Source organism: Salvelinus namaycush, chromosome 1 (assembly GCF_016432855.1).
Source record: "Salvelinus namaycush isolate Seneca chromosome 1, SaNama_1.0, whole genome shotgun sequence".
Lineage (NCBI taxonomy): Eukaryota > Metazoa > Chordata > Actinopteri > Salmoniformes > Salmonidae > Salvelinus > Salvelinus namaycush.
The window spans coordinates 44,593,677-44,606,182 of record NC_052307.1 but is presented as its reverse complement, the minus strand read 5'-3'; the positions used below and the strand labels follow the sequence as shown (position 1 = coordinate 44,606,182).

At 43.5% G+C, this 12,506-nt stretch overlaps 1 pseudogene; it reads right to left on the bottom strand.

The window, feature by feature from the left end:
* Nucleotides 1-1,951: 1,951 nt before the first annotated feature.
* On the bottom strand, nucleotides 1,952-12,267 carry LOC120051809 (annotated as a pseudogene).
* Nucleotides 12,268-12,506: the final 239 nt, after the last annotated feature.

The following is a 12,506-nucleotide window of genomic DNA, read 5'->3' as shown; positions in this document are numbered from 1 at the left end:
CTGACACAGCATCTGTGGAGTGGAGAACCACCTCCCCCCCCCCCCCCCCCCCCCCCGCGATAGACATCAAACGCGATAGACATCAAGATGGTCCAATCGCTACATGCCCTGGTCAGGTTGGGAACCACGGTTGGAACCCCGTCTGTTGGCGTCGTTGTGTTGTGACGGGATCGCAGCAATGTTATAAGATTGTGTGAGAAGGTTGCAATCATAACATTAAGATCAATTACTGCCGACAGCAATCTCATGTCAAAGTAGGCCTACTTCCCATAAGTGAAACAAACCACCATGCAGTGAGTGAAGTTCTGAGGCTAGGGCTTCATATAGCCTACAGGAAAATCATAATTTCATGTTGTGCAATTATGCAGATAATACAAAAGTGATCATAACAATTTCCATAAACACTTCTAAAACTAAACTCAGCAAAAAAAGAAACATCCTCACTGTCAACTGTGTTTATTTTCAGCAAACTTAACGTGTAAATATTTGTATGAACATAACAAGATTCAACAACTGAGACATAAACTGAACAAGTTCCACAGACATGTGACTAACAGAAATGGAATAATGTCCCTGAACAAAGGGGGGGGGGGGGGGGGCAAAATCAAAAGTAACAGTCAGTATCTGGTGTGACCACCAGCTGCATTAAGTACTGCAGTGCATCTCCTCATGGACTGCAATAGATTTGCCAGTTCTTGCTGTGAGATGTTACCACACTCTCACCAAGGCATCTGCAAGTTCCCAGACATTTCTGGGGGGGAATGGCCCTAGCCCTCACCCTCCGATCCAACAGGTCCCAGACGTACTCAATGGGATTGAGATCCAGGCTCTTTGCTGGCCATGGCAGAACACTGACATTCCTGTCTCGCAGGAAATCATGCACAGAACGAGCAGTATGGCTGGTGGCATTGTCATGCTGTCAGGATGAGCCTTGCGGAAGGGTACCACATGAGGGAGGAGGATGTCTTCCCTGTAACACACAGCATTGAGATTGCCTCCAATGACAACAAGCTCAGTCCGATGATGCTGTGACACACCGCCCCAGACCATGACGGACCCTCCACCTCCAAATCGATCCCGCTCCAGAGTGCAGGCCTCAGTGTAACGCTCATTCCTTCGACGATAAACGCGAATCCGACCATCACCCCTGGTGAGACAAAACCGTGACTCATCAATGAAGAACACTTTTTGCCAGTACTGTCTGGTCCAGCGACGGTGGGTTTGTGCCCAAAGGCGACGTTGTTGCCGGTGATGTCTGGTGAGGACCTGCCTTACAACAGGCCTATAAGCCCTCAGTCCAGCCTTTCTCAGCCTATTGTGTACAGTCTGAGCACTGATGGAGGGATTGTGCGTTCCTGGTGTATCTCGGGCAGTTGTTGTTGCCATCCAGTACCTGTCCCGCAGGTGTGATGTTCGGATGTACCGATCCTGTGCAGGTGTTGTTACACGTGGTCTGCCACTGCGAGGATGATCAGCTGTCCGTCCTGTCTCCCTGTAGCGCTGTCTTAGGCGTCTCACAGTAGGGACATTGCAATATATTGCCCTGGCCACATCTGCAGTCCTCATGCCTCCTTGCAGCATACCTAAGGCGCAGGGACCCTGGGCATCTTTCTTTTGGTGTTTTTCAGAGTCAGTAGAAAAGCCTCTTTAGTGTCCTAAGTTTTCATAACTGTGACCTTAATTGTCTACCGTCTATAAGCTGTTAGTGTCTTAACGACCGTTCCACAGGTGCATGTTCATTAATTGTTTATGGTTCCTTGAACAAGCATGGGAAACAGTGTTTAAACCCTTTACAATGAAGATCTGTGAAGTTATTTGAATTTTTACGAATTATCCTTGAAAGACAGGGTCCTGAAAACGGGACGTTTCTTTTTTTGCTGACTTTAGATATGAACATGTCACAGCCTATAATTAGTGCACACTGTAAACTTCTCATAACATCCCGTAACATTTAGATTAATGATACAGTTGTGAGGGAAGAACAACAACATTTGTTGAAGTAGATCTGCTCTTATCCAGTGAAGTTGCCAGGGTAGGTTGGTGTGAAGTTGTATATGAGCGACATGGCATCTTCCTCAGGCTGGTCGAGTGTGATGCAAATTTCTCCTTCCTTTAACATAGAATAGAACTTTATTGTGCATCAAAAGGCGAAAATGTTGCAATTTACTATACCTCACAAGATAACACTACACTCTCGTGAAATAACATGTGCAATACACTGTATTTGGCTGACTGTAAAGGACACAACGATTCAACTTCATTAGGTGTGATTACCCACCTTCATTGAAGAAGGAGGCCACGCGTACAGCGTCTGAGGAGTGGGGGAAGTTTAGGTTGGGGTCCCACTGGAAACGGTTAACCTCAGGATGACACTGGATCCCATAGAATGGGTAAGTCCTCCCTGGAAGAAACACACTCCAAACTCAACACAGGAGCTCACATTACCTTACGACTAACAAGCTCTCCCTGTCTCACGTCAGAATTAGACGTTCATCCATGTTTCTCAAACGTCAAATTTCAAAGTGTTTAAGGTTAAGTTTAGGCACTAACTCTGAAATCTTGAGGTTAGGCATTGACTCCGCATGGTTAAGGTAAGGGTTAAGGTTTGGGATAAGCTTAAAACAAAAATATCAAAAACAACTTTCTATTGCTGGATTCAAACTTGCAACCTTTGGAATCAGAGGCAGATGCTTACGCCCATCCGCCATACACAATGCCCGAGCAAAACCGGAAACTATTTGAAGGTAACAGCGCTCACTGTTGCCCCTAGTGGCAATGATTCGACATCATCTCCCGACGTCCTCAGACATAGATGTAGGTCAAATACTGATTTGTATCACAGGTGACCTGGCTGCTTATGCTCATTCCTTTAGATGTCCTTCCTGGTGAGCCATTAGAGCAATACTGTTATTACACTATTATAAAACTATTATATTGTAATACTAACAATTCATTTGTGCAGCATAGTTCGTACAGATTATGCAGCCCACATTGATTTACATTGCTTTATCTAAAAAAAAACTATGTATGATCTGTTAAAGGCCTATTTAAAAAACTGTAGTTGTACTTGTAGTTGATTCCCTTCTATGGTTGAGACAAAGATGGCACCATTCTTAGCCTTGTTTGTGGACAAGAAATGTTGCAGGTTCTCATTTTCCTTGAATGTCTGTAAGAAAAGGCCATAAGCAGGGGAGTTGATAGTCAAAACCAGTCATATTGTATTCAAAAGAGATACTAAGAAAAAGTATTCATTTAAAGTCTGATTACACCTTCATGGTCACTCCATAATGGTGAACATTCTCTGTTAAAGCTTCTTGGGATAATGCCTATCTGACATCACTGGGGAACCCCTTGTACATTCGACTGGAATGGGCTTCTGCGGGGAAAGGGGAACAAAACATTCAAATATATTTTTTGAATTGCAACCATGGGGAGAGAATTCATCAGTCCTCTCGAATCAGCCCAGAAGAAGCATAAATGCACTCTATGAAGATGGAAACTGTTTTGCAATGAGTGTTGGGAGTTGTCAGGGTGTAGTTTATCTCGAGCTTCACTGAGATCCTGGCATAAGACTACTCTTTGTTCTGTCTTGATCAGGAGGATCTCTAAACTTGAAGCTTGTATTCCCTGCCCTCCAGTGGTGGATTTTAAAATGTGCAGTATGTGGAAGTCTTCAGACCAAGTCCCAAACTGTATACCTTGACCTTATCCCTAGCACTTGACTCCCCTATAGAGGTGTGAAAGGACTGGGCCATACCTGTGGTGAGGTTCAGGGGCAGGGCCATCTTCTCAGCTGTGGGTTTGGTCAGCAGGTTCTCTATAGCCATTAGAAAAGTCAACAGCTGCATCCACAGACATGTGCCCCAGATAGGGAAGGAATCTCCAGCCTCATTGGCCTGAAACAGGAGAACACATAAGTCTATTAAAGAGTGTTTGGAGCATGTAAGATGTTTACTGATGGTAAACAGACAGACAATCAAAATGGACAAAGAGGCAAAAAGAGCATTAGACAGACAAGCCAGCTTTGCTCAGCAGCGCCTCTAACATGTAAAAGATCTCTGCCACCCTGGCAAAGTCTGACATCTACAGATTTGATTAACCTCCGATGAACAGCAGGCTGCAGGATAGATCAATCAAAAAAATTATATTTAACCTTTATTTAACCAGGTAGGCCAATTGAGAACAAGTTCTCATTTACAACTGCGACCTGGAAGGACAAAGCAAAGCAGTGCGACAAAAACAACACAGAGTTACACATGGGATAAACAATCGTACAGTCAATAACACAATAAAAAAATCTGTATACAGTGTGTGCAAATGAAGTAAGGAGATAAATAGGCCAATAGTGGCGAAGTAATTACAATTTAGCAATTTACACTGGAGTGATATATGTGCAGATGAGGATGTACAAGTAGAAATACTGGTGTGCAAAAGAGCAGAAAAACAAATATGGGGATGAGGTAGGTAGTTGGTTGGTTGGATGGGCTATTTACAGATGGGCTGTGTACAGCTGCAGCGATCGGTAAGCTGCTCTGACAGCTGACGCTTAAAGTTAGTGAGGGAGATTTAAGTCTCCAACTTCAGTGATTTTTGCAATTCGTTCCAGTCATTGGCAGCAGAGAACTGGAAGGAAAGGTGGCCAAAGGAGGTGTTGGCTTTGGGAATGACCAGTGAAATATACCTGCTGGAGCGCGTGCTACAGGTGGGTGTTGATATGGTGTTCAGTGAGCTGAGATAAGGCAGAGCTTTACCTAGCAAATACTAATAGATGACCTGGAGCCAGTGGGTTTGGCGACGAATATGTAGCGAGTACCAGCCAACGAGAGCATACAGGTTGCAGTGGTGGGTAGTATATGGGGCTTTGGTGACAAAACAGATGGCACTGTGATAGACTGCATCCAATTTGTTGAGTAGAGTGTTGGAGGCTATTTTGTAAATTACATCGCTGAAGTCAAGGATCGGTAGGATAGTCAGTTTTACGAGGGTATGTTTGGCAGCATGAGTGAAGGAGGCTTTGTTGCGAAATAGGAAGCCGATTCTAGATTTAATTTTGGATTGGAGATGCTTAATGTGAGTCTGGAAGGAGAGTTTACAGTCTAGCCAGACACCTAGGTATTTATAGTTGTCCACATATTCTAAGTCGGAACCGTCCAGAGTAATTATGCTAGTCGGGCGGGTGGGTGCGGGCAGCGATCGGTTGAAGAGCATGCATTTAGTTTTACTAGCATTTAGGAGCAGTTGGAGGCCCCGGAAGGAGTGTTGTTTGGCGTTGAAGCTCGTTTGCAGGTTTGTTAACACAGTGTCCAAAGAAGGGCCAGATGTATACAGAATGGTGTCGTCTGCATAGAGGTGGATCAAAGAATCATCCGCAGCAAGAGCGACATCATTGATATATAGAGAAAAGAGTCAGCCCGAGAATTGAACCCTGTGGCACCCCCATAGAGATTGCCAGAGGTCCGGAAAACAGGCCCTCCAATTTCACACACTGAACTCTATCTGAGAAGTAGTTAGTGAACCAGGCGAGGCAGTCATTTGAGAAACCAAGGCTGTTGAGTCTGCCGATAAGATGAAGACGGCTGCACAGTACTGTCTTTTATCGATGGCGGTTATGATATCGTTTAGGACCTTGAGCGTGGATGAGGTACACCCGTGACCAGCTCTGAAACCAGATTGCATAGTGGAGAAGGTACAGTGGGATTCGAAATGGTCGGTGATCTGTTTGTTCACTTGGCTTTCGAAGACTTTAGAAAGGCAGGGCAGGATGGTATAGGTCTGTAACATTTCGGGTCTAGATTGTCTCCCCCTTTGAAGAGGGGGGTGACCATGGCTGCTTTCCAATCTTTAGGAATCTCAGACGATACGAAAGATCATTCTATATCAGATACATTTGGTTTGCAATCACATAAAAACAAAATACAGGACATTTCTACAGGACATTTCTCCATTTCTACCTGTTGGAGAGGAGAACAGACACTGATGGAAAGCTGTAAAGGTTAAGTTTTGAGAAATCACATTTTGGATCAGCCATGCACAGCTACGGGCTGCTAATGTTCAACCAGTTATTTTGATGTAATATTGGTATAGACCTCTTGGGAGACAAAGTTTGGGATACAAAATGGCCGAATTCCTCTTTGTTGTTTCAACAGTGAGTATGAATGCATATAACTTTATATTGGGGGAAGTAGAGTGGTGCCTGATGGGCACCACTCCACTTTCCCCTGACTCTGTATACTTCAAATCAAAATAAAATTGTATTGGAGGCAACACATATTTTGCAGATGTTATCGTGGGTGTAGCAAAATGCTTATGTTCCTAGCTCCAACAGTACAGTAACACCTAAAAATAGACAACAAAAAAAAAGGAATGAAGAAATATTAGAACGAGCAATGTCAGAGTACGGAATATAAATATACACTGGTACATTAAGGCCACCTGCTCTTTAAATGACAGACTGACCAGGTGAATCCATGTGAAAGCTATGACCCCTTACTGATGTCACTTGTTAAAATCCACTTCAAATCAGTGTAGATGAATGGGGTGGAGATGGGTTAAAGAAGGATTTGTAAGCCTTGAGACAATTGAGACATGGATTGTGTGTGTGTGCCATTCAGAGGGTGAATGGGCAAGGCAAAAGATTTAAGTGCCTTTGAATGGGGTATGGCAGTAGGTGCCAGGTGCACCGGTTTGTGTCAAGAACTGCAATGCTGCTGGATTGTTCAAGCTCAACCGTTTCCTGTGTATATCAAAAATGGTCCACCACACAAAGAACATTCAGCCAACTTGATACAACTGTGGGACGCATTGAAATCAACATGGGCCAGCAGCCCTGTGGAACGCTTTCGACACCTTGTAGAGTCCGTGCCGCAAAGAATTGAAGCTGTTCTGAGGGCAAAAGGCAGGGGCTGCAACTCAATATTAGGAAGGTGTTCCTAATGTTTGGTATACTTAGTATACCCTCAGTGGACAGTTTTTTAGGGAGACCCATCTAGTACAGGATACTTTGCCTCCAGAAATTCCTTACATTCTTTGTGGAATTCTACAAGGTGTCGGGAAAAGTTCCACAGGTATGTTGGTCCATGTTGAAGCGATGGCAGATTGGATGGCGGTACATTTATGCTGTGAGCAGTCCTTTCCATCTCATCCCAAAGATTGGGTTGAGGTCTGGGGAATGCGCAGGCCACTCAAGTAAAGTGAACTCGCTGTCATGTTCCAGGCAATGTTTCTCCACTTCTTAATTGTCCAGGGTTGATGATCGCGTGCCCACTGGAGCCGCTTCTTGTTTTTAGCGGATAGGGGTGGAACCCGATGTGGTTGTCTGCTGCAATACCCGACCCAAGCCCGATGGGCCCCGACATTATACATCGGGTTAGGACCAGGTAGGGCCTGTTTTTTCATCAATAACTAGGGTATGGTCAGGGCTTGGGTATCACTAAATTGTTCATAAACATTTTGAAGCTGAGCCATTTGCTCGTGCTCTGCTATGCAGTACAGTCATATCTGACTAAGATCATAACATGGTGTCAAACGAGCTTCAACCTCGTCAAATATAAGACAGAGATTATTTCACAGAAAAGAATAAGGTTCCTTGAATTTTGTCGGAATTGAGTGACGAAAAGTAGCTAACAGCTCTCTTGTCTCTTTATTGAGCAGAGCAGCCCAAGTGGAGCCATTGCTATGGATACTCACAGACTCAGAGCCGCCATGCAGAGCGCACAGCTCGGTGCTCCTCTACATTAGCTGCTCCTCTCCAACAGAGAAAGTTATTTTTGATTTCGGTCATTCCAGGTCTTACATTTAGCAGAAGCAAATTGGGCCAGGGTAGGGTAGGGCCTGAACCTCGCGGGCATGCCCGTAAAAGGGCTCTAATATGAAGTGGGTAAAACAATATGTAAACATTATTAAAGTGACCAGTTTCAATGACTATGTACATAGGGAAGCAGTCTCTAAGGTGCAGGGCTGAATACCGGGTGGTAGCCAGGTAGTAACAGTGACTAAAGTTCAGGGCAGGGTACAGGTTGTCAGTGATGTGCACGCCGAGAAACTTGAAGCTTTTCACCCTCTTTCATATTTTTACTGACTTCCCTATAAGACAGATTTCTCAGACCTCCAAACCATCAGTGATGTCTCAGACCTCTAAAGGGAGGTTCAACTGTTCTGCCTTTTGCTATGGAACCCTGACCTGTTCATCAGATGTGTTTTTGACTCTCTCTCTACTGCATCTGCTGTCTCGACCTCTGAATGACCCTGCTGGTCATCTATGATCGTTTGAACATCTTGAAGAATAATCTGGCCTTAATGGCCATGTACTATCTCCACCTGGCACAGCCATCAGAGCCTGGTTTCTCTCCCGGTTTCTGCCTTTCTAGGGAGTTTTTCCTAGCCACAGTGCATTGCTTGCTGTTTGGGGTTTTTAGGCTGAGTTTCTGTATAGCACTTTGTGACATCTACTGATATAAAAATGGCTTTATAAATATATTTGATTGAAATTTGATTGATGTACAAATAATTATACAGCCAGACAGTGTTAGGAAAATAACTTTCTCTGCTGAACTTTGAATAGTGGGAACTATACTGAACAAAACTATAAACACAAAATGCAACAATTTCAAAGATTTTACTTAGTTACATATGAGGAAATCAGACAACTGAAATACATTCATTAGGCCCTAATCTATAGATTTCACATGACTGGGAATACAGATATGCATCTGTTGGTCACAGATACCTTAAAAGAAATGGGCCTCACAATGGGTCTGAAGATCTCGTCACAGTATTTCTGTGCATTCAAATTGCCATCGATAAAATACAATTGTGTTCATTGTACGTAGCTTATGTCTGCCCATACCATAACCTTACCGCCACCGTGGGGCACTCTGTTCACAACGTTGACATCAGCAAACCGCTCACCCACACGACGCCATACTCGTGGTCTGTGGTTGTGAGGCCGGTTGGACGTACTGCCAAATTCTCTAAAATGACGTTGGAGGCTGCTTATGGTAGAGAAATGAACATTAAATTCTCTGGCAACATCTCTGGTGGACATTCCTGCAGTCAGCATGCCAATGGCACGCTCCCTTAAAACATCTGGCCTTTTATTGTCCCCAGCACAAGGCGCACATGTGTAATGATCATGCTGTTTAATCAGCTTCTTGATATGCCATACTTGTCAGGTGGATGGATTATCTTGGCAAAGGAGAAATTCTCATTAACAGGGATGTAAACAAATTTGTGCACAAAATTTGAGAGAATTAGAGAGAGAAATAAGCTTTTTGTACATATCTTTGATTTCAGCTCATGAAACACTTTACATGTTGCGTTTATATTTTTGTTTAGTGTAGAATGCAAGTCTCCCACATACCCTATACCAACAATGTTGACAATGTAGAAAGGTTTATGCTCAAATAAAATTAAAGAGAACCTGATATAATCAGAGACTTCTAGGTGTAGTAAGTTTTGCAGAGGCAGCCATACAGTTTGGTGTTGAAGTTGATGAGCTGTCTGAGGGGATCACACCATTGTTGGGGATCACACCATTGTTGTCCTTCACGGCACAGATGGCATCCACCGGGTGGATGTTTCAGCATCAGGTTCTGTTCCAGCAGAACCAGGGTGGCTGAACGGCTCACCTCAACCGCACCGTGCATCAGCACTATACCTGAGGGAAAGATGGGGTAGAGAGCAGTGGAGGCTCCTTAGAGGAAGGGGAGGACCATCCTCAGTGAATTTCATAAAAATAAATTTAAAACATTAAATAAGTTATTATTTTTAGATAAAACTAAAGTAAATATAATCACGTCACCAAATAACTGATTAAAACACTATTTTGCAAAGGTCTTCAGTAGCCTCCTCAGCACTCTGTAGGGTAGCACCATGGTGTAGCCGCAGGACAGCTAGCTTCCGTCCTCCTCTGGGTACATTGACTTCAACACAAAACCTAGGAGGCTCATGGTTCTCACCCCCTTCCATAGACTTACACAGTAATTATGACAACTTCTGGAGGACGTCCTCAAATCTATCAGAGTTCTTGCAGCATGAACTGACATATTGTCCACCCAATGAAAGGATCAGAGAATGAATCTAGTACTGAAAGCATAAGCAACAGCTAGCTAGCTCTGCAGTGCATAACATGTGATGTTGACTCAAAGAGAGAGAAAGACAATAGTTGAACAGTCTTCCAAAATGAAGGAGAGACAAGAGATAGTGAGCAATTTGTTTTCACTTTCACCTACTAGGCTAGCAAATGCAGCTAGCTAGTTCAGCCAACTGAAACACCCTGCTCAAACAGAATGTTGCTATGTTAGCTAGCTGGCTATGACTATCCAACACAACACTGGAACTCTTCCAAGTCAAGGTAAACTTTTGGTTTGACTAATTTATTGCCACCGGTGTAACTGCTTACGCCTTAGTAAACCCAATACAATCATGCAGTAACGTTACAGTGCACAGTCAATACACTGTAACGTTACTGCAGGATTGTAGCGGGTTTACTAACGCGTTAGTTCTATTAGCTATGCTGACTATGACATTACTTTAGCTAATATGGTGACAACGATGTAGGCTGTGTGTAGCGGTTTGGCTTGGAATGTTTTTTTCTGTCTGGTCACATACCGCTGATGTGTTGTGCATTGAAGTCCACCAGTGAAGGGAAGAGTTGATATGAGGAGTGCGCATGCGAGAAGGAATACAACGTGGCTGCTATGAAAGTGAACTGTGTTTATGCGTGATTAGGGGTGTATTCATTCCTCTGATTCTGTTGAAAAAACATTTCTTATACGGAACAAAACAGGGAAAAACCTACCTGAATTTGTCCAATAGAAACTGTTGGACTAAGGATTACACCCTATATCAGCTAGATGCAGGCAAGAGTGTGCAAGGCGGTATTGAACGTCACCGTCAGTCCATGTGTCTATCACCTCAAATTTGTCTCTCGACCTGTGTGCACCTACGTTGTAAACTCTTATTCATAGGCTAGGTTATAGCAACCTCATGATGGGTATAGGGAAAATGTTAGTATCATGTAGTAGCCTAAACCTATCGCTATTACATTGAACTGGGTGAATGGAATATGAATGACAGTCATCCAATATGCTGTAATATAAATAAGGCCATGCTCATTAAAAAAATTATTCCCCCATCTTAAATGGAATCTACCGCCACTGGTAGAGGGTAGAAAGGGGGAGGGGGAGAGGGGAGAGAGAGAGAACATGGATTTTGCACACTAAGCACAGGGTGTTAACTTCTCCTCTGGAAACTTTTGCCTCCTTTTAGTTTGACCTTTCAGTGCGTTGCAGATAGAATTGTCATGTTTGCAAAGGAAACAACTCTTCAATGTATATTTCATCATACACTTGGCCATACCACACTTATTATACAGGCATTCCCCAATGTAACAACTTCTTACTCTGTAACAAGCTAGTACTTACAATGATAGATGGAGTATCAGTATTGAAGTCACTTTTTTTGCAATGTTCCACTTTGCTGAACCCGGAGGGGCCAGTGGGTGAATTCAGCGCAGTCTGGAAGTTGACAATCATGTAAAATATACAGGAGTTGTGGGCCTCGGTGCCAAGGTACTTAATGTTCGTGCCCTGGTATGTCTCCGCCCCTTCTCGTCATTTACTGTGGTCTGCGTTCGAGACATGGGCGACACAATGGTTTGCCAGCTGGGCGACGTTCATAGCACTGTCCTTATGAAAACCTCAAGTTTCAAGTTTATTAAAAAACATATTGCACAACTATGAAAATACTGTAGATATTTATACATGTTGAGGACAGGTCTAGAATAAACAAATAAATACTGTCTACAATGGACAAGTCATATCCAGGGCTGTGTAGAAACTTGAAGTTCTGGACATTGAAGCATGGAGTTGATGCTAGATCTATATAGAGATTGCCAGTTATTTGCTCTAATACAATCTGATATTAATACAGAATTCACACTGCTGACGTCCACTTTGGGAACAGTGACCAGATTAGCCTATGCACTTTTCCGATACATAACTCTGCTTTAGGGTGCATGTTACTTTAGGGCCCAAGCACTTAAAAAAAATATTTACAATCCGCTCTCCTCACACCTGAGCCTTGTCCAAAACATGCCTTGGATTAATCTCTGTGGATCTGTTGACATACACAATTCTTGTCCATTTTTCCTGACCATATTTTCCAGTCAACCAATATAAAAACTTGCACTTACTGGTCTCCAATGTAGTCTGCGCCACACTTTGCATGGGTGATGATGGCTTTCCCATTGAAGCGCAGTCCTTCCATGTATGTAGTTCTGTCCTTGAGCTGTTCTTGTCTATTGATGTTCTGTATTATGTTTCATGTTTTGTGTGGACCCCAGGAAGAGTAGCTGCTGCTTTTGCAACAGCTAATGGGGATCCTAATAAAATACCAAAACACTGCCAGCCCTGGTGAAAGGTCAATCTCCACCTAACGAGGAGGGTGTCTGTCGTTCCAGGACAGGTGGAGTTGAGGTAAAATCTTTTTGTTTTGCTTTTAAAGTA